This window comes from Globicephala melas, chromosome 16 (genome assembly GCF_963455315.2).
Source record: "Globicephala melas chromosome 16, mGloMel1.2, whole genome shotgun sequence".
NCBI classification, from domain to species: Eukaryota; Metazoa; Chordata; class Mammalia; order Artiodactyla; family Delphinidae; genus Globicephala; species Globicephala melas.
This window is the reverse complement of record NC_083329.1, coordinates 59,479,177-59,501,030: the sequence shown is the minus strand read 5'-3', so window position 1 is coordinate 59,501,030 and position 21,854 is coordinate 59,479,177. Positions and strand designations below refer to the sequence as shown.

The following is a 21,854-nucleotide window of genomic DNA, read 5'->3' as shown; positions in this document are numbered from 1 at the left end:
TTGAATTTTGTCAGAAGCTTTTTTTGCATCTAATGAGATGATCATATGGTTTTTATTCTTCAATTTGTTAGTATGGTGTATCACATTGATTGATTTCCATATATTGAAGAATCCTTGCATCCCTGGGATAAATCCCACTTGATCATGGTGTATGATCCTTTTAATGTGTTGTTGGATTCTGTTTGCTAGTATTTTGTTGAGGATTTTTGCATCTGTATTCATCAGTGTTATTGGTCTGTAATTTTCTTTCTTTGTAGTGTCCTTGTCTGGTTTTGGTATCAGGGTGATGGTGGCCTCATAGAACGAGTTTGGGAGTGCTCCTTCCTCTGCAATTTTTTGAAAGAGTTTGAGAAGGATGGGTGTTAGCTCTTCTCTAAATGTTTGATAGAATTCACCTGTGAAGCCATCTGGTCCTGGACTTTTGTTCGTTGGAAGATTTTTAATCACAGTTTCAATTTCATTGCTTGTGATTGGTCTGTTCATATATTCTGATTTTTCCTGATTCAGTCTTGGAAGGTTATACCTTTCTAAGAATTTGTCCATTTCTTCCAGGTTGTCCATTTTATTGACATAGAGTTGCTTGTAGTAGTCTCTTAGGATGCTTTGTATTTCTGCGACGTCTGTTGTAACATCTCCTTTTTCATTTCTATAATTTTATTGATTTGAGTCCTCTCCCTCTTTTTCTTGATGAGTCTGGCTAATGGTTTATCAATTTTGTTTATCTTCTCAATGAACCAGCTTTTAGTTTTATTGATCTTTGCTATTGTTTTCTTTGTTTCTATTTCATTTATTTCTGCTCTGATCTTGATGATTTCTTTCTTTCTGCTAACTTTGGGTTTTGTTTGTTCTTCTTTCTCTAGTTCCTTTAGGGGTAAGGTTAGATTATTTATTTGAGATTTTTCTTATTTCTTGAGGTAGGCTTGTATAGCTATAAACTTCCCTCTTAGAACTGCTTTTGCTGCATCCCATAGGTTTTGGATCGTCGTGTTTTCATTATCATTTGTCTCTAGGTATTTTTTGATTTCTTCAGTGATCTCTTAGTTATTTAGTAACATATTGTTTAGCCTCCATGTGTTTGTGTTTTTTACGATTTTTCCCCTGTAATTGATTTCTAATCTCATAGCATTGTAGTCAGGAAAGATGCTTAATATGATTTCAATTTTCTTAAATTTACTGAGGCTTGATTTATGACCCAAGATGTGATCTATCCTGGAGAATGTTCTATGCACACTTGCGAAGAAAGTGTAATCTGCTGTTTTTGGATGGAATGTCCTATAAATATCAATTAAATCTATCTGTTCTATTGTGTCATTTAAAGCTTCTGTTTCCTTATTAATTTTCTGTCCTGATAATCTGTCCATTGGTGTAAGTGAGGTGTTAAAGTCCCCCACTATTATTGTGTTACTGTCGGTTTCCTCTTTTATAGCTGTTAGCAGTTGTGTTATGTATAGAGGTGCTCCTATGTTGGGTGCATATATATTTATAATTGTTATATCTTCTTCTTGGATTGATCCCTTGATCATTGTGTAGTGTCTTTTCTTGTCTCTCGTAACATTCTTTATTTTAAAGTCTATTTTATCTGATATGAGTATTGCTTCTCTAGCTTTCTTTTGATTTCCATTTGCATGGAATATCTTCTTCCATCCCCTCACTTTCAGTTGGTATGTGTCCCTAGGTCTGAAGTGGGTCTCTTGTAGACAGCATATATATGGGTCTTGTTTTTTAATCCATTCAGCGAGCCTGTGTCTTTTGGTTGGAGCATTTAATCCATTCATGTTTAAGGTAATTATCGATATGTATGTTCCTATTACCATTTTCTTAATTGTTTTGGGTTTATTTTTTAGGTCCTTTTCTTCTCTTGTGTTTCCCACTTAGAGAAGTTCCTTTAGCATTTGTTGTAGAGCTGGTTTGGTTGTGCCTAATTCTCTTAGCTTTTGCTTGTCTGTAAAGCTTTTGATTTCTCCATCGAATCTGAATCAGATCCTTGCTGGGTAGAGTAATCTGGGTTGTAGGTTCTTCCCTTTCATCACTTTAAGTATATCATGCCACTCCCTTCTGGTTTGTAGAGGTTCTGCTGAGAAATCAGCTGTTATCCTTATGGGAGTTCCCTTGTATGTTATTTGTCGTTTTTCCCTTGCTGCTTTCAATAATTTTTCTTTGTCTTCAATTTTTGCCAATTTGATTACTATATGTTTCGGCATGTTTCTCCTTGGGTTTATCCTGTATGGGAGTCTCTGCGCTTCCTGGACTTGGGTGGCTCTTTCCTTTCCCATGTTAGGGAAGTTTTCGACTATAATCTCTTCAAATATTTTCTCGGGTCCTTTCTCCTCTCTTCTCCTTCTGGGACCCCTATAATGCAAATGTTGTTGCGTTTAATGTTGTCCCAGAGGTCTCTTAGGCTGTCTTCATTTCTTTTCATTCTTTTTTCTTTAGTCTGTTCTGCAGCAGTGAATTCCACCATTCTGTCTTCCTGGTCACTTATCTGTTCTTCTGCCTCAGTTATTCTGCTATTGATTCCTTCTAGTGTATTTTTCATTTCAGTTATTGTATTGTTCATCTCTGTTTTTTGTTCTTTAATTCTTCTAGATCGTTGTTAGACACTTCTTGCATCTTCTTGATCTTTGCCTCCGTTCTTTTTCCGAGGTCATGGATCATCTTCACTATCATTATTCTGAATTCTTTTTCTGGAAGGTTGCCTATCTCCACTTCATTTAGTTCTTTTTCTGGGGTTTTATCTTGTTCCTTCATCTGGTACCTAGCCCTCTGCCTTTTCATCTTGTCTATCTTTCTGTGAATGTGGTTTTTGTTCCACAGGCTGCAGGATTGTAGTTCTTCTTGCTTCTGCTGTCTGCCTTCTGGTGGATGAGGCTATTTAAGAGGCAAGTTTCCTGATGGGAGGGACTGGTGGTGGATAGAGCTGGCTGTTGCTCTGGTGTGCAGAGCTCAGTAAAAACTTTAATCCACTTGTGTGCTGATGGGTGGGGCTGGGTTCCCTCCCTGTTGGTTGTTTGGCCTGAGTGGACCCAACACTGGAGCCTACCTGGGCTCTTTGGTGGGCGTAATGGCAGACTCTGGGAGGGCTCATGCCAAGAAGTACTTCCCAGAACTTCTGCTGCCAGTGTCCTTGTCCTCATGGTGAGCCACAGCCACCCCCCGCCTCTGCAGGAGGCCCTCTAACACCAGCAGGTAGGTCTGGTTCAGTCTCCTATGGGGTCACTGCTCCTTCCCCTGGGTCCCGATGCACACAGTTCTTTGTGTGTGTCCTCCAAGAGTGGAGTCTCTGTTTCCCCCAGTCCTGTCGAAGTCCTGCAATCAAATCCCACTAGCCTTCAAAGTCTGTTTCTCTAGGAGTTCCTCCTCCCATTGCCAGACCCCCCAGGTTCAGAAGCCTGACGTGGAGCTCAGAACCTTCACTCCAGTGGGTGGACTTCTGTGGTATAAGTGTTCTCCATTTTGAGTCACCCACCCAGCAGTTATGGGTTTTGATTTTATTGTGATTGCACCCCTCCTACCATCTCATTGTGGCTTCTCCTTTGTCTTTGAATGTGGGGTATCTTTTTTGATGAGTTCCAGTGTCTTCCTATCGGTGATTTTTCAGCAGTTAGTTGTGATTCCAGTGTTCTTGCAAGAGGGAGTGAGAGCATGTCCTTCTACTCTGCCATCTTGAACCAATCCCCCTAAACCAATAAATTTTTTAAAAATTATATTAAAAAAGAGAAAATCAGTTTGAAGGGAAAGTGTTTGCCATTTATTCTATGAATTTGAGTGGTATATATCCACTACAGTGCAGGAAGTAATAATTGCGCTTGAATTGGGCATCTGTTATCAGTGAAAATCTGTTGAAAGGTGCGATCCATTTGCCTTACATTTGTTCTTCAAAGAATATTTCATCTGTGCTGTGCATGTGTGTAATATATATTTACAAACCTTTTGTTTTTATTGCTATTGCTTGCTAACATTTGTAGAGAATTTCATCAGTAAGAAATAAGATATTATGTGCCATGTATCATAAGGACTGTTAGATTTGATTCTTAATAATTTTTCTCATTCTCCTCTTAGACAAGCTATACTCATGAACTGCCCAGCTTCACTGTTGGAAGGAAATAAATATTTTTTGTATCTCGGTGCTGCTTTGCCTTCATGCTTATATTAGCTGGAGGGCAAACGATTAGCTCATTGTCACAATTACTCATGCTTTGCTTTGAAAGAGAGGCATAACAAGGAATTATTTGATATTTTACTGGCAAATGGTCAGGTAGATGTCTCCTTTTGGACTTCTTATTCATCCATTTGACAAGGATTTTTTTAATGGAATAATAACATGAAGTTTCACAGTGTTTTGGTCAGTAGTTATTCCCTACCACATCCTGTATGTGTTCTGTCTGTTTGTTTGTTTTTCCCCAAATGCTGACATGATACTAGATTCCACACAGTCATATGCTTTCAACTCAGTTTTGACACCAGGATTTGAACTTTGTACATCAAATTCTATTCCTCAATTCAGTGCCCATTCTGCCAACTGAAATTAATTTTTACTCTAAAGCGTTGTCCCATTTTTAACTTTCTAACTCCTTTGTGATCATTACTCCTGTCTAGGAGAAGCAATAGGCTTCTGTATTGCAGGGAAAAGACTAGAAAGGGAACAATGATCTGTGATGAAACTCAAAGAGCAAAAGTTTATAAGGGCTTAAAAAATTCTTTTTCATCAAAACATTTGGTCCCCAAAGCCTGCATGAAATACAAGATAGATATTTTCTTAATGAAGTGTTCCCTTCATGTAAAATATAGTGAAGTAATCAACTAATTTTAAACTTCATCTGGTGTTTAAGTATTATCAGTTATATGTGATAAGCTTTTTGAAGAATGTATATTCTTTCTAGAAAACTGGTTTAAAAACCAATTAGTCATGTAGCTCTAAAGAGTAAAACAACCAGTCCAACCTTTGCTTCCAGCCTCAGTAAGATTAATGTGCATGCCTGGGTTCTTAACATGAAATCTATCTAATCATCAGAAGGAAACAAACATGCTTTTCTGCTTGACTTTAACCCCACCGTGTTTAGGGAAGCAGTTTATTCTGTTTGGAAAGTTCCCCACAATAGTTTCTTGAAACAGCATGTTTCTTTGCAGGAGTCGAATTGCTTTCCAGTCAAGCAAGAAACAAAGTTAAGCCCTTTAATTATCACCAAAAATTGTCAGCTTTAACTCAGTGGTATTAAAAGCCTCTGGCAACACCACATCCAACAACTGTAGGTACTTGGCTATTTTCAAATGCACATTGAACGTTTTCCAAAATTGACCATAAGCTAGGCCATAAAACAAATCTTGGAAGACTAAACATTGTTTGATTGTCACTTCTCCCTAAATTGATCTATGTATCCAGTACAAACCCCAGGAAAAATTTTTGTGAGAATTAATAAGCTGATTTTAAAATGTATAAGGAAATGCAGAGGGCTAAGAATAGTCAAGACTATCACTAAGAAAACAAAATTGAAGGATTTACAATATCAGATATTAAGACTTAGTAAAGCTATAGTAAGTAAGATAATGTAGAACTGGTGCAAGAATAGATGAATAGACAAATGGAACAAAGTAGAAAACACAGAGATAGATCCAAACACCTGATTATGGCAAATCCTCCATCTCAGTTCAGTGGAGAGAGGATGGTCTTTTCAATACATGGTGCTGGGTCAATTTGATGCCATATAGAAAAAATAAATTTAATTTTGGCTTCACCTCACAGCAGATAAAAAAACTTCCTTGTAAAATATAGATATAAATGTGAAAAGTAAAATAATAAAGCTTGTTAAAATACAGAATATCCTTATGAACTTGGAGTAGGAAAACATATCTTAAATAAGATACAATAAGTACTAACGATAAAGGAAAAGATTGCTAATTGGATTAACATTAAAAATTTTTGTTCATCAAGATACCATTAAGAGAGAAGCAGCAAGCTACCGACTGAGAAAAGATACTAACAATATGTGTATCTGACAAAGGGCTCATATCCCAACTATACTAAGAAATTTAATAATCAGTAAGAAAAAAAGGTTATCTGACAAAAAACTGAGTGAGAGTCTTGAATGGATACTCACAAGAGGGTATCTAAGTGTTCACTAAATATGGGAAAAGGATCTCAACCTCATTAATCATCAAGGAGTAAAACTACTAGGAGATAACATACACACCTACCAGAATGGCCACAATTTAACAAAACTGACAGTACCAGGTATTCACAAGAATGTGGAGTTGGGCTTCCCTGGTGGCACAGTGGTTAAGAATCTGCCTGCCAATGCAGGGGACATGGGTTCGAACCCTGGTCTGGGAAGATCCCACGTGGCGTGGAGCAACTAAGCCCGTTCGCCACCACTACTGAGCCTGCACTCTAGAGCCCATGAGCCACAACTACTGAGCCCACATGCTGCCACTACTGAAGCCTGTATGCCTAGAGCCTGTGCTCCGCAACAAGAGAAGCCACCGCAATGAGAAGCCTGTGCATTGCAACGAAGAGTAGCCCCCGCTCACCACAAGTAAAGAAAGCCTGCGCACAGCAACAAAGACCCAACACAGCCAAAAATAAATAAATTAAAAAAAAAAAGAATATGGAATATCTGGAACGCTTTAACGCTAGTAGGTGTCTAAGTTGTTACCTGCTATTTTGGAAAACTGGCTATATCTGTTGAAACTGAACATATGCATATCCTGTGACTGAGCAACTCTACTCCTAGCTATATACTCAGAGGATGTGCATACATAAGTGCACCAAAAGACGTAAAGAATGTTCATCAGAGCATTATTAGCCAAATCTGGAAATAGCCCACATGTGCCTTTTGGAATATTCACTCAGTGGATTCATATAATGGATACATAGATATGCAGCGATGAAAAAGAAGTAACTACTGCTATACTCAACAACATGGATGAATCTAATACATATAATGTTGAAAACAAAAGCCAAATTCAAATTAATAAATTCTGTATGATTCCATTAAAATAAAGTCCAGGCCTTTATCAGAAAACAAAATCTAACTTTTTTCCAGCTCCCATGGAAAGCCTAACTGGAGAAATGGTGTTTGTCAAAGACTGTTTAAAGGATAAACTGTTCTTTTTTTTCTTTCTTTTTAATAATTTGGAAATTTTTAACACAGAAGATTATGGAGAATTATACAGTAAAACTCACACTTAATCTAAATATTTATATTTTGATATATTTGTATCAGATCTTTTTTTTAAAAAATAAATTTATTTATTTTGTTTTTGGCTGTGTTGGGTCTTTGTTGCTGTATGTGGGCTTTTCTCTAGTTGCGGTGAGGTGGAGCTTCTCTGTTGCGGTGCGGTGGCTTCTCTTGTTGTGGAGCACGGGCTCTAGGCACGAGGGCTTCAGTAGTTGTGGCACGTGGGCTCAGTAGTTGTGGCTCGCGGGCCCTAGAGCGCAGGCTCAGTAGTTGTGGCGCATGGGCTTAGTTGCTCTGTGGCATGTGGCATCTTCCCGGACCAGGGCTTGAACCCATGTCCCCTGCATTGGCAGGTGGATTCTTAACCACCATGCCACCAGGGAAGCCCTGCATCAGATCTTTTTTACTAAGAAAATAAACAATAAATATACAGTACAATACAATAAAGTTAATGCTACCTTTGTTCCCATCCCCAATTCCAAAACCCTTTTTCCCCAGAGAGTATTACCATAAAAATGATATCTTTCCCATTTATTTTAATAGTTAATATTTAAATATATTATTGTATATACTATATATAAATACATGTGAAAAGGAAAACAATAATATGTATGTATATATTTGTTTCTTTTAAACTTAACATACAGAGTACTCTAATTTGCTTATCCTTCTATAATTTTTAAATCTTGAGATTTATCAACTTATAGATCTATTAATAACTCTTAATTCTAAAGGAACTTTACTATATGAATTATTGCACTTAATTGTCCCTAATATTTTATGCTGTTCTAAATTATAATCTTTTGAAATCAAGCTGACTCTGCCAAAAAAAGCAAACAACTTGATTTGTATTGTTTTACTCCCTCAAAGATTGCCTTTACTCAATTGTATTTTAAGATGATAAAGGTAGTCTCATCTTTTATCAAAAAGTGATATAAGAAACAACCTTGTGAAATTTCTTATTTAATATCCAGAATTTGGGGGGAATCCTTGTATCCACTATTATTACTCAGAGCTTACTATATCAAGCGCTGCATCAAAAATTTCTTTTAGAACTTTGTGCTAGAAAATATTTGCCTTTCCTGACAAATTGCTATGCTTTGTCCCTTCTATTAATGAGAATTATCACTGATTATGTCGCCTTTTTGTCTTGGAGGCTAGGAGGCTGTAATAGTTTTTTATTTTTTCTCTAACAAATAACAACAAACTTTGTGACTTAAAACAACATAAATGTATTATCTTATATAGTTCAGTAGGTTAGAAGTCCAATACAAGTCTCAATGGGCTAAAACCAAGGTGTCAGCAAGTCTGTGTTCCTTTATGGAGGCTGTAAGGGAGACTCTGTTTACTTGCCTTTTCCAGCTTCCAGAGGCTACACCCTTGCCATGGCCTCTTCCTCTAGCAACATTGGGGAGAGTCCTTGGTCTTTGTCACACTTAACATCTTTTTGGTTCTCTATAGCCACACCTTCCTCTATTTGAAGGTCCCTGTGATAACATTGGTCCTATCCAGATAATCTCCCTATTTTAAACTCAGTTTATTGGCAACCTTAATCCCATCTGCAGCCTTAATTTTCCCTTGCCAAAGTAACATGCCCACAAAATCCAGAGATCGGGACATGGACATCTTGTGGGGGGGGGGGCGGGCGGCAGGGGAAGGGTGTTATTCTGGCTACTGCAGAGACTTAGAGCCAAGTATGGAACTTAATTTAGCCTTGCTGAAGGTTTTTGGTTTTGTTTTTAATATTTATTTAGGCGCGCTGAGTCTTAGTTGCAGCACACAGGATCTTCGTTGAGGCATGCAGACTCTTAGTTGCAGCATGAGGACTTTTTTTTTTTTTTTTTTTTGCGGTACGTGGGCCTCTCACTGTTGTGGCCTCTCCCGTTGCGGAGCACAGGCTCCGGACAAGCAGGCTCAGCGGCCATGGCTCACGGGCCCAGCCGCTCTGCGGCATGTGGAATCTTCCTGGACCAGGGCACGAACCCGTGTCCCCTGCATTGGCAGGCGGACTCTCAGCCACTGCGCCACCAGGGAAGCCCCATGTGGACTTTTTAGTTGTGACATGCAAACTCTTAGTTGCAGCATGCACGTGGGATCTAGTTTCCCTACCAGGGATCAAACCTGGGCCCCCTGCATTGGGAGCATAGAGTCTTAACCACTGTGCCAGCAGGGAAGTCTTGACCTCATTGAAGATTTTGATGGGCCACATCAAAACTTCTTTTCTCAAAAAAAAAAAAAACTTCTTTTCTCCCAATTTTTATTTTCTAATATTTTTATTTTTATTGGTCCTGGTTTTTTAATTTCAATTTCAGAATTCTAAAAAAATTTACCACCATTTTATGGTGTGTTTATATTGTAGTTACCTCAAATTCTTTGTACAACAGATGAAGGATAAATAAAATAATTTGAAAACTTAGACCTTGTGCATGCTTAGAAGATGAAGATGATGGTAATGATAGTGGTAATGACCTCTCTCTGTATATAGATAAGGATCTGCTAGTCTCTCAATCTCAGTCTCAATTGCGTAAAGTTGTGACCAGAATTTTAGCTAAGACAGCACACTATTCACACGTTAGCCAAGACATGGAAACAACGTGAATGTCCATCAACAGAGGAATGGATAAAGAAAATGTGTTATTTGGGCTTCCCTGGTGGCTCAGTGGTTGAGAATCCCCCTGCAAATATAAGGGACGCAGGTTCAAGCCCTGGTCTAGGAAGATCCCACATGCCACGGAGCGACTAAGCCTGCGCGCCACAACTACTGAGCCTGTGCTCTAGAGCCCATGAGCCACAACTACTGAGCCCGTGTGCTACAACTACTAAAGCCCACATGCCTAGAGCCCATGCTCTGCAACAAGAGAAGCCACTGCAATGAGAGGCCTGTACACTACAACGAAGAGCAGCCCCTGCGCGCAGCAACAAAGACCTCATGAAGCCACACAGAAAAAAGATGTGGTATTTATATACAATGGAATATTACTTAGCCATTAAAAAGAATGGGGGCTTCCCTGGTGGCGCAGTGGTTAAGAATCCGCCTGCCAATGCAGGGGACACGGATTCGAGCCCTGGTCCGAGAAAATCCCACATGCCGCAGAGCAACTAAGCCAGTGCGCCACAATTACTGAGCCTGTGCTCTAGGACCCGCAAGCCACAACTACTGAAGCCCATGCACCTAGAGCCCGTGCTCTGCAACAAGACACTGCGATGAGAAGCCCTCGCACCGCAATGAATATAAGCCCCTGCTCACCACCACTAGAGAAAGCCTGCGTGTAGCAACCAAGACCCAACCAAAAATTAAAAACATTTTAAAAATTAAAAATGAAATAATGCCATTTGCAGCAACATGGATGGACCTACAGATTATCATACTAAGAGAAGTAAGTCAGAAAGACAAATACCATATGATATCGCTTATATGTGGAATCTAAAATACAACACAGATGAACATATCTGAGAAACAAAAACAGACTCACAGACATAGGGAACAGACTTGTGGTAGCCAAGGGGGAGGGGGGTGGGAGTGGGAAGGATTGGGAGTTTGGGATTAGGATATACAAACTATTATACATAGGATGGATAAACAACACAGTCCTACTGTATAGCATAGGGAGCTTTTCAATATCCTGTGATAAACCATAATGGAAAAGAATATGAAAAAGAATATATATATGTATAACTGAGTCACTTTGCTGTGCAACAGAACTTAAACACAACATTGTAAATCAACTATACAACTATAAAAATTTTTTTAAAAGAAAGAAAAAAGAGAATTGTTAGCTAAGAGATTGGCCCCCCTGTGATTCCTAAACAGATGGAGAGGTCAGCTGGAGTCAGAGTGGGCTGAGGAACATTCTGGGTTGAGTGTTTTCAGCTTTGAATTATATGAAAATCATCTTAACTATACTATTTGTTCTTACCCTTTGTACTTACTAAAATGACTATTATTTTAGTATTTAATGACTATTTTAGTATTTAATGACTATTTTAGTATTTAATGACTATTATTCCTTTGTATTAATTTTAAGTAATGTATTTATTATCTGAAGTTACACCCTGGAACAGCTTTGTTAAGAATATTTTTAAAGATCAAACAAATTAAAATAAATCCCCTTCACTAAAGATAGTAAAAGGAGGAAAGTTAACCAAAATCTGTGCATCTATATGAGGCCAGAGTGGTAAAGACAAATAAGACTTATGAATGTTTTAAAATTTCCAATTAGTTGAAGCTGGATTTGTTGTTCTTATGGTGTTCCCGTTGGATAAATTCTGGAAGGAATGAAGGAAGAACACCAGTCAGCTAGTACATGATTCTTTTGCTCGTATTCCAAATTGAGATTTACAATTACACAGGACAGTTAACGTTAGAAATGTAGGCAGCACGTTTATTTTGTTTTTAATTAGGTACAATAACTTACAAGAAACGAAGAAGGAATTCTGAAACAAAATAGCTACTTTCCCATTTTATGTTTTGCTCTTCCCATGGTATAAGTCTGTTACACTTACACAATACATGGGAGGGTAGAGAGTGATTTTTATAGCAGCTGTTGTGTCCCTCTCATTGCAGAGGAATAAAAAGAGCCTGTAGTTACTTATATTCGTGAGTGGTAACTACGTTCTTTTTCATTATTAGCTGAAGCTAGAGTGAAAATAAAAATCACAGAATGGGCTTCCCTGGTGGCACAGTGGTTGAGAGTCCACCTGCCGATGCAGGGGACACGGGTTTCGTGCCCCGGTCTGGGAGGATCCCACGTGCCGCGGAGCAGCTAGGCCCGTGAGCCATGGCCACTGAGCCTATGCGTCCGGAGCCTGTGCTCCGCAACGGGAGAGGCCACAGCAGTGAGAGGCCCGTGTAATGCAAAAAAAAAAAAAAAAAAAAAAAATCACAGAAAGCCTACTTTTGGCTTGAAATCGTTTACTTCATTAATGTAAGGAAGATGTGACACAACTTCTCACTACCACTTCTTTCTCCCCTTTTATTTTATCCTAAGCTAATAAAAAATTAAGCAAGTCTGTAACTAAAAGACAAAATATAGAAGCAATATGGGAGTATAAGTTACTGCAATTTTATATGTAATGATTTTTTTTCCCCTTCCATCCTAGCTTTTCTCATGCATTTTAAAGGTTTCAGAAAAATAAATAAATCCACTATACTTATAAAAGAGAGAAGAATACAACAAGATATTTGGGGGTCAGTAAATATTATATTTATGTTAATTATTTTTCTTTCTCAACTTTTATTTGGAAAAAATTTCAAACCTACAGAAAAGTTGCAGAGAGATTACAATATACAGTCTTACACCTTTTACCTAGATTCATCAATTATTAATACTTTGCCACATTTGCTTTATTTCTCTCTTTACACACACGTGTATATATGTATACAGGCATACTATTATTTATTATTTTCTGCTTTATTTGACAGTGTCAGATATCCTAATCCTTCAGCTCTAAATGCTTCAGCCATGTTTTTCCTAAGAACAAAAGTATTCTCCTGCTCTTGTTCAAAATACAGACTCTGATTTTACTTTTTCGTGAATCCTGTCTATTACCTGTGTCTTATCAGCATTCAAGAACAAAGGAAGCAGTGAGGGGAATTATTAATAGCAGCCACCCACTTCCTAAGTTATTCACCACTATGCATCTTTCGGAAACCAAGTGTGAAAATGAAAGATAGAGGTTGATTTTCAAACCTAAATAAATATAAAGTAATTGATGGACAAGGCCCCTGTAGCATTAAAAGTAAGCCCTATTTCGTAAGATATCGCATACAGTTGAATCATTTCCACAAATACCTATTAGTATTTATTTTCATATATTCATAGACTTTCAGAGTTGGAAGGACCTTACAATGTATGTTGTATAACTCATTCATTTTACAGATGAGAAGAACTGAAGTTCAAGGTCACACACCAGAGATGAGATTAGAATCTGGCTTTTCAAACTTTTAATGCAATATTCTTTCTTTTATGTCATGTTGCCTCCCCATGAGCTCTTGTTGCTTGTGTTGGGGTCTTGATAAATGCAAAAGGTAAAATGTCTGAGACTAAGACACCTAACTAACTAATGTATCCCTAATGTAATCTTATCTGGATGAACTACAGCCGTGCTTCTCAGACTTTAATGTGCATGTGAATTTCCTAGTCATGTCGTTGAAATGCAAATAATGAATCAGTAAGTCTGAGATAGGGCCTGAGAATCTGCATTTCTAACACATTCATCTGATGCTGATGCTGCAGATCGATGAACTACATGTTGAGTAGCAGTTATCTAGAACCAGCACAGAAATCTCATAGCCTCCGGACACTGGCAAAGTAGAAAAAACTACAAAATACGTAGGTTATATAAAGTATAGAGAATAATGTAACTAATACCTATTTACTCATCATCAAGCCAAAATAAAATACTTTTAAAAGTTCTTGTTTTCCTCAAATATCGTATGTTAACGCATATATATGGAATCTAGAAAAAAGGTACAGATGAACTGGTTTGCAAGGCAGAAATAGAGACACAGATGTAGAGAACAAACGTATGGACACCAAGGGGGGAAAGCGGGGTGGGGGGTGGTGGTGGGATGATTTGGGAGATTGGGATTGACATATATACACTAATATGTATAAAATAGATAACTAATAAGAACCTGCAAAAGAAAATTTTTTTTTAGAGTTCTTGTTTTCCTAAATTTTATGTCACTTTAGAGAAGGGAGTTTTATCCCAGTACATTAATTTACAGATGAAACTACCTATTTCCCCAATATTGTTATATACTGCGATTCCACAGACTTTAATGGTACTATGGAAGGAAATATTAATTCAGGTGATGAAAAGAACCATAGTCAAACTGAACTGTCAGTCAAAAAGCACAACCAATGAAGTTCCATTTTTACTCTCAATAAAAAGATCTTTTAAACCAGCTACCTTTATTCATTTAACAAATACTGAGAGTTCACACTCCCATGTAGTTTACATTCTGATTTCATTCCTTTATGTCTAAGTCTGTATGCTGTTTTGAATTGTCTAAATGATTATTGAAAGGTACAAATGCTAGGTGTTAAGGATTTTGCATTTAGGTTTTTTGTTGTTGTTTAAAAAAGAATAACTAGCAGTATACTTAGTGCCATCTCAATACAACATGGAATACATTTGTACCTGGAGCAACTAAAAATAAAAGACATTTCATATATATGAAGAAATTTGTTCTCTGAATATCTCTCAAAATGCTTATAGAAGTAATAATTACTTCATTGTTACTCAGAGTAGTTTTAGCAGTAAAATAACAAGGCAAAGTCATAAAACATGTCAAGGATAGTGAGGTATAAGGAGGAAGACAACTCAATTAGGTAAATATTAATTAAGCTTCTACTTTCTCCTAGTGTAGGGGGGTGGGGTACCAATATATAAAGAAATGAAGGCAGTCTTCAAGGTGATCATTGCTCTGAAGGGGAGGCAGGCATCCAAACATAATTAGAGTACAGTGTGACAAATGAAAACAGGTATGGACAAAATCTAGGAGCAGTGCAGGAAAGTTGCAGAGGAAATGGAGTTAGAGAATGTAATATATTTTAAAAATGATTAAAGAAACTACGAGAATTCAGAATTTCTATAAAAGAGAAGGATGGATAGATAACATGATAATATAGAGTCTAGGTGAAAGGTATAAAAGGGTGTTGACTGTAAAATTCAACTTTGCTGTTTGTTTGAAGTTTCATAATAAAATGTTGGGTAAAATAATAGTTATAAAAAAACAGGTAGTATGATATAGAGTGGTCACAATTTTTACTTTTCTTGTGAGTGAGCGTAGGTTCTTAATAAATAGAAGGAAAGGAACAAAATAGAAGAGAACTTCCCAGTTTACAGTGGGGAAGGCAGGTTGGTACTGAAGTAAAGCAGAAATGCCTTACACTGGTATCTTTTTTTTTTCCGCGGTACGTGGGCCTCTCACTGTTGTGGCCTCTCCCGTTGCGGAACACAGGCTCCGGACAAGCAGGCTCAGCGGCCATGGCTCATGGGCCCAGCTTCTCCGCGGCATGTAGGATATTCCCAGACCGGGGCATGAACCCGTGTCCCCTGCATGGGCAGGCGGACTCGCAACCACTGCGCCACCAGGGAAACCCTGCACTGGTATCTTTAACGTGTCTGTCCCGAGACCCAAGAGAGTAAAAGTGCATCCATTAAGGAAAATGTAGCAACCATCAGGGTGTGAGGACATTCCAAACGTAGGTGTAGAATTGCCTCAGACACTAGGGGTTTCGACTACACAATGAAATTTTAATAGATATTGGACTCTAGTTCTTATGCAGTATAAACGATAGGTTGTAATTTTGGGGTAATATCAAAATCTTAAATAGAAACATTGTTTATCAATGAATTTATACCAAATTAACTTAATAAGTAGTGATATACTAGAAATATTGGTAATATTTTCAATCTTAGAGCCTAGATATTGATTTCAAAACCTAATTTAAGAGAATTTGCTTTAATTAGCATTTCTTGATACTATTAAATGGATAGCTATTTGTATTTACTTGGATTTTAAAATGACCTTTATGTCAATTTATATTATGTTAAATGATATGATATACAGCTAGTTATGGTTAAGGTTTAAATGCTCTGATTATTTTAGTCTGTTGTTAGATCAGCAGTGAAGATTTTGTGGCTAAGGTCTTGGCTTTATATGCTTTTATATACATGTATGCTATTATATACATATGTCTTTGTGTACGTTTGATCCTCAGAGCACTGTGAGTTGTTGAACAAGTATTACTTTTTAAATACCTTATTGATAATTTGGGAGCTAGATTTGATTTCCTAATTAGAAAACTGATATTGAAAGATACAATGAAAAGTCCTTCATATTGCCTTGTTTTGTAGATGTGAAATTCTCTTGAAAATCAAAGGTATATAAATTGAATCATGACTTCCATTATGAAGTCACAATATATTCTAAAAGGGAAATGTTGCCAATGTTATAATAAAATGTAGGAACCATTTAAAATAATATATTCAAGGAGAAAATAATTTTCCAGTATTAAACTGTATTATATAATTTAACTCACACTTTCACTTAAACTGTATCAGGAACTTTGTTTCCTTGGTGAGTTATTGAAAGAAGAATAAAATATGCCCTGTAGGTAGTCTAACCCTTTAAGTGTTTTTTACAGTGCTTTCTGAAGAGATCCTCGTTTAAACCTTCAGGTTTCTAACTTTAACATCACATGGTGTTTATATTGTATAATATCTCTTTGTTTAGAGATAGTTTTGGCTTTTGAAATGTGTTAAACTTACTAAATTCTTTTTAATAAGAGACCCTTAAAGAGATTGATTTGTTTTGAGTTTTGGGGTTTTTTTTTTTTGGCTGTGCCACGCGGCATGCAGGATCTTAGTTCCTAGACCAGGGATCGAACTCGTGCCCCCTGCAGTGGAGACCACTGGACCTCCAGGGAAGTCCCTGTTTTGAGTTTATATTTCTGAATATCTTAAATTTTGGTAGGATGTTGGTCATTCACATGTTGTCCCATTTATACTGTCACTTATCCTTAAATGAAATCAGCCTTGTGAAATAGTCAGTTTTGTTGTCATTGCTGTCTTTAATTTAACAGCTGGGGAAACTGAGACTTTGGGGTTGAAATTCAAGATTTCAGCTGGCCCCAACTCTTCTAACTGCAAATCTCCTATATCTTGCGGGTTTGAAGTCACGGTGCTTATTTTAGTATGTTTGTAGAGTTGAAGTAGTGAAAAATTATTGCCGATGTAATGCTTCAACAGTTTTATTACGTCAAGGGTACTGATAAAACTGATGCCAAATTGTAGAAGCTGTTATAGGTGTGTCTTGCTTTAGAACACCTGAAATAGTTTTACACTGTTAATCCTAGTATGCTTGTAAGCACTGGATTCTAAAGGTAAGTTTGGCAAAGTTGTTGAAACCTGGGTACCCTGGTCTTAAAGAAGAGAAACTTTTGGAACATGTATTGAAAGGATCCATTCTCATAAGCATTCCTTGTTATACTACGGGAAATGTAATGGGAATATCATTTGACATCTAAACTCATGACATAGTAAGGCTATTTATAACAAGGTTTTAGCCATGGACAAGTATATATAATTATTCCATCTAAAGCTTTTTGACATAATTAATGTAGTATTTTTTATACAGTTTAACATAGGTAACAGATATTTTTTTCCTAATAAAATTAGGTCCCAAGATTTTCGTAAATAAAGGGAACTGGGTTGATAAGGAAATACCTTTTTCCTCTTTCTTTTTTTCTCTATTTTTTTCTATTTCCCTGCCTCTGGTTTAATGTCCAACTGGCTGTGAATATTTGCAGGGTATTGACAGGTTATTTAGACTTGACAGTCTTCCCAAGTTGCTGGAAGGAATACATTGCTGAGTTTGCTCTTCTGAACAGTGAATGGTGTATGTAGGGGAAATTGCATAATTTATGATAGAACTAAAGGATTTTAAAGTTAGTTTTGACTTGAATTTAATAATTTGCTCTGGGGTCATGGAATGTCTTTTTATAATAATAAAGTTTGATTTTTAAAATTATCTTGAATCTTATGACTTGGGAAAATAAAGTTACAGTGCTTTGTACTCAGACTCTTAACTTGATAATGCTAGCATTTTTCTTCTCCTGGGGTTAAGATTTAAGGGTAATGGTTGTAATACCAGGGCAGTTGTTAATACTTTCCTTTACTTCACTCGAAGCCCTGTTTTTCCTAGAGGTTCTCAAGTTACTTATCAAAGATGTGGACTATCTCATACCAAAAGTATAAACTTGTATTTTCTTTTCAAGGGACCGAGTAGGCACCAAATCACCTTATTCAGTTGGCATTGATTGCCTAGAGGTTTACTCTTTCTCTGATAATTTCTGCTCATTCTGAATATTTACTTTCTTAACCTTAATCTTGTTCTCTGCCTATGAAGTTTAAATATGTGAATAATACATGCCATTTGCCTGAATGTTTTTCTTTTTTTACTTTCTTGACATATTTTTAAAATGTTCAGCATCAATTAAGTATTTATTAAACTCTTCCTATTTTCTTGTGATTTATTAAGAACATACAATTTAAACAACAAAATACATTTCAGTCTACGAGAGTCATGGAATACAATTTAGAATGCCAGTGCCTCTTTGGTCTTGAACACTTATATTCCTTTCCTTATATTTTTATGTCTTTGTTTTGCTTTTGTTTGTTGTTGTTATTGTTGCCATATTTCAAAGAAAAAAGGCAAGAGCAAAATCATTTTTGTTCCCATTGGCCTTATTAGACTATAGGCTGTTAGAAGGGTTAAAGAAAGAAAAGGACCTATGTGTGTTTGTGGACACTTACTAAGTAATATTTTGTAATTGCCAATGTCATTGTAGAAGTGACTGGGAAGACTTTGGGAAAGTGGGAAAGTGAATTATCTCAAAACAACAGAAGGGTTCTACAGCAAAGATCAGCAAACATTTTCTTAAAGGGCCATATGGTAAATATTTTGGGCTTTGTGGGCCGTATGGTCTCTGTTGCAGCTACTCAACTCTCCAGCAACTACACAGCTACTCAATTCTGCTGTTGTAGTGTCAAAGTAGATGAATGAGCTCTAGATAGTAAGTAAATAAATGAGTTTGTGTTCTAATAAAACTTCATTTACAAAAACTGGTGGCTGGCCTGCCAACCCATGTTCTATAGCATTCTAACAAATAATATTCATAAACAGCCATGTATTTATTTAGTTCTCTGCCCCAGATACACATCTTTTATTAATGTTGAGGATAATCTGTAAAATCATAGAGGACAGAGGATTTCCTGTTTTAAAATGGCCTAGTAGATGTATACTGAAATATTTTCAGGTAAAGCAATATGATGTTTGGAATTTCCTTTAAGATACTCTGTGGAAAAGACCTGGTTCATATAGATGAACCAGGTTTGACCAAATGTTGGTAAATATAGAAGCAGGTGATGGGTGAATGGAAGAAATTCATCACACTGTGTTCTCTACTTCTGTGTAAGTTTGAAAAAGTCCATATTAAAAAGTTACCACTTAAAGAAATAATGGCCCAGTAATGGTAGCAGTTTCTTCCTTCTCTTGGAATCACTTTGAAATAGAAAGGAGAATAAGAAACAGAAATACAAGCTCCATCTTCAGTACAACCAGAGAGATCTCTGCAATCCCAAAGCACAATACTGAAGAACGGCTGCCAGATCTAGTAAAGGGAGTGTGTGAGAAGACCCCAAAAGAGGATGCCTATGATATGGTTGCAGATCCCCAGCAAAGCTCAGAGAGCTTGTTTCTCCAAAATAAGTGGCTGGCCTCAGACTTCTCCACAGCAGCAATCAACACTAAAACTTTACCCACGAAGTCCTCAAGGAAAGATTAATTTAGGAATCTTGTGCCAAGCCAAATAATCATTCAATATAAAGGCAAAGACAAATATTTTTTAACATGCCAAGCTTTAGGGAACTTAGCTCTCATGAGTCCTACCTCTATAAGAGGAAGTTCAGCCAACCAAGAAATGAAAGGAAAAACGACAGTTGAAGTATTGGTAGTAAGCCTAGAGTCCATCAATCTATAAAATTAAGATTAAAACAAATGTGAAGATTAGGTTTTGCAGAGCAGAGTATGAATGTTTAAAATTTTGACAATGTTGACAGTTTTCTAACGAAAGTTGGAAGGGTGCAGGACAAATGATGTAAAGTGGTAGAAACCCCAGTTTTTTAACACACTGTCAAAATATGTCATCTAAAATCAATAAATTCAATAAAAGAAGTATGTGGGGTTGGGGGGAGGTATATAGATAGATAGATAAACACCAAGAAAAGTTACATAATAAATAAAATAAACTGGATAGTAGAAGGGAGGGAAAAAGACACATAACTATAAGTTCATCATTGCTCATAATAAGAGATGGAAAAAGAATATATATACATATATATATCAGGAGTACCAACTGATGGAATTGCCATTTTTAATTGGGTTGGGTAGAGTAGACCTCACTCAGAAAGTGAAATGTGAACAAAGATTTGAAGGAAGTGAGGGAGCTTGATAGTTTTCTGGAGAAATAATATTCTAAGTAGAGGTAGCTATTGCAAAGGTTCTGGAACAAGAGTATAGCTGGTCCATACAAAAACCAGAAAAGAGCCTAGGGGCTAAAGCAGAATGATTGAGAGGCAGAATGGTAGGAGGTGAAGTCAGAGAGATAACAGGGTATCAGATAATATTGGGCCTTAAAGGCAGTTCAAAGAACTTAGATCTTACTCTAAAATGACTACTAATACAAAAAAAATAAAAATAAACTTTCCATATTAATATTAGAAGTACATGTTTAACTAAAACAAACATAGACCATTTAGTAAACTATTTTTAAGAAGAAAGAGCAGCAATAAAAACATAAAAATTTTATAGCATAAAATTTGATGACTGAAAGGACATTAAATATACATTATATTAATAAATATAAACAGGCTAAACTTTTCTGTTAAAAGAATCCCAAATTAGATCACAAAGAAAACTATAGAGTCATTCCTAAAACAAAGAAACTCAGGAAAAATAATAAAATTAAAGGACAGGCAGAGCATTAACAGGCATTTGCAAACTAAAAGGAAAAATTCAGGGGTCATGATCCTAGTATTGGACAAGACTTAGTACAAAAAGAATTACATTAGATTAAAGGGGCCATATAAGATCTGAATAAAGAAAACCTTAAAATGCTTCTCAGGAACACAAAGACTAAAATAGAAAGGCTTACAAAAGGTTCTTGATTAAGAAAGACTCAAAAATCACATAGATGTCAGTTTCCTTATGTTAATCCATTGAGTTAATAAGATCTCAACTTCAAAACAAACAAACAAACAAAAAAACTAACATTTATTGAATACTTATTGTATGCCAGGCACTGTTCTAAGTGCTTTATGTGTATTCATCATTTAGTCCTCACAGCAACTTTATGTGGTAGGTGCTAGTATTACGTTTTGTCCATTTTTCAGTGAAGAAACTTGAGGCACAAAGAGGCTAATGAACTTGCAAAGATTGCAGTTAGAGTAAGTTACAGAATCAGAATCTGAACTCAGGAGTGATTATAGATTCTATGCTCTTAATCACAGTGCTGTGTTATTTTTGAAGCTGATTGTGTGTGTGTGTGTGTGTATCTCTGTGTAACTGGAAATACTGACTCTGAAGTTCATATGGAGATACAAATAAGCAAAAATAGCCAGGAAAATTCTTAAAGGAAAGTAATAAGGGAAACTATCCCACCCTGCCAGATGTAAAAATATAAAGCTAGGATATTTAAAACAGTGTGGCTACTACGACATGAGCATACAGATCATTGGACAGAAAAAGATCCAAATTCATATAGGTATTTGGAAAATTATCAAGGTAGCATTTCAAATAAGAGGGAAAAATGAATTATTAAGTATAACGGTTAGCTGTGTTATCATTAGAGGTTAGTTGGATTGCTGCTTCTTAACTGACTAAAATTAATTCCTAATAAATCAAAGATTTAAACTTGAAAAATCAAACTAGAAGCCATGGAAGAATTTTATAGTATTCTCGAAGTAGGGAAAGCTGCTGATATATGACACAGGACCGTTAAACCACACAGAAAAGATTGAAAAGTTTGACTCTTAAAACATGAAAATTGTGTGCATACAAAAACACCATTAACAAAGTAAAAATAAAAACAGGGAAATTTTTATGAC

At 36.5% G+C, this 21,854-nt stretch overlaps 1 protein-coding gene across 4 annotated transcripts in view; it reads left to right on the top strand.

Annotated features, from left to right (window-relative positions):
* MCU (mitochondrial calcium uniporter) overlaps nt 1-21,854 on the top strand; it is a 208,081-nt gene that overhangs the window by 139,613 nt on the left and 46,614 nt on the right. The window lies entirely within an intron of this gene.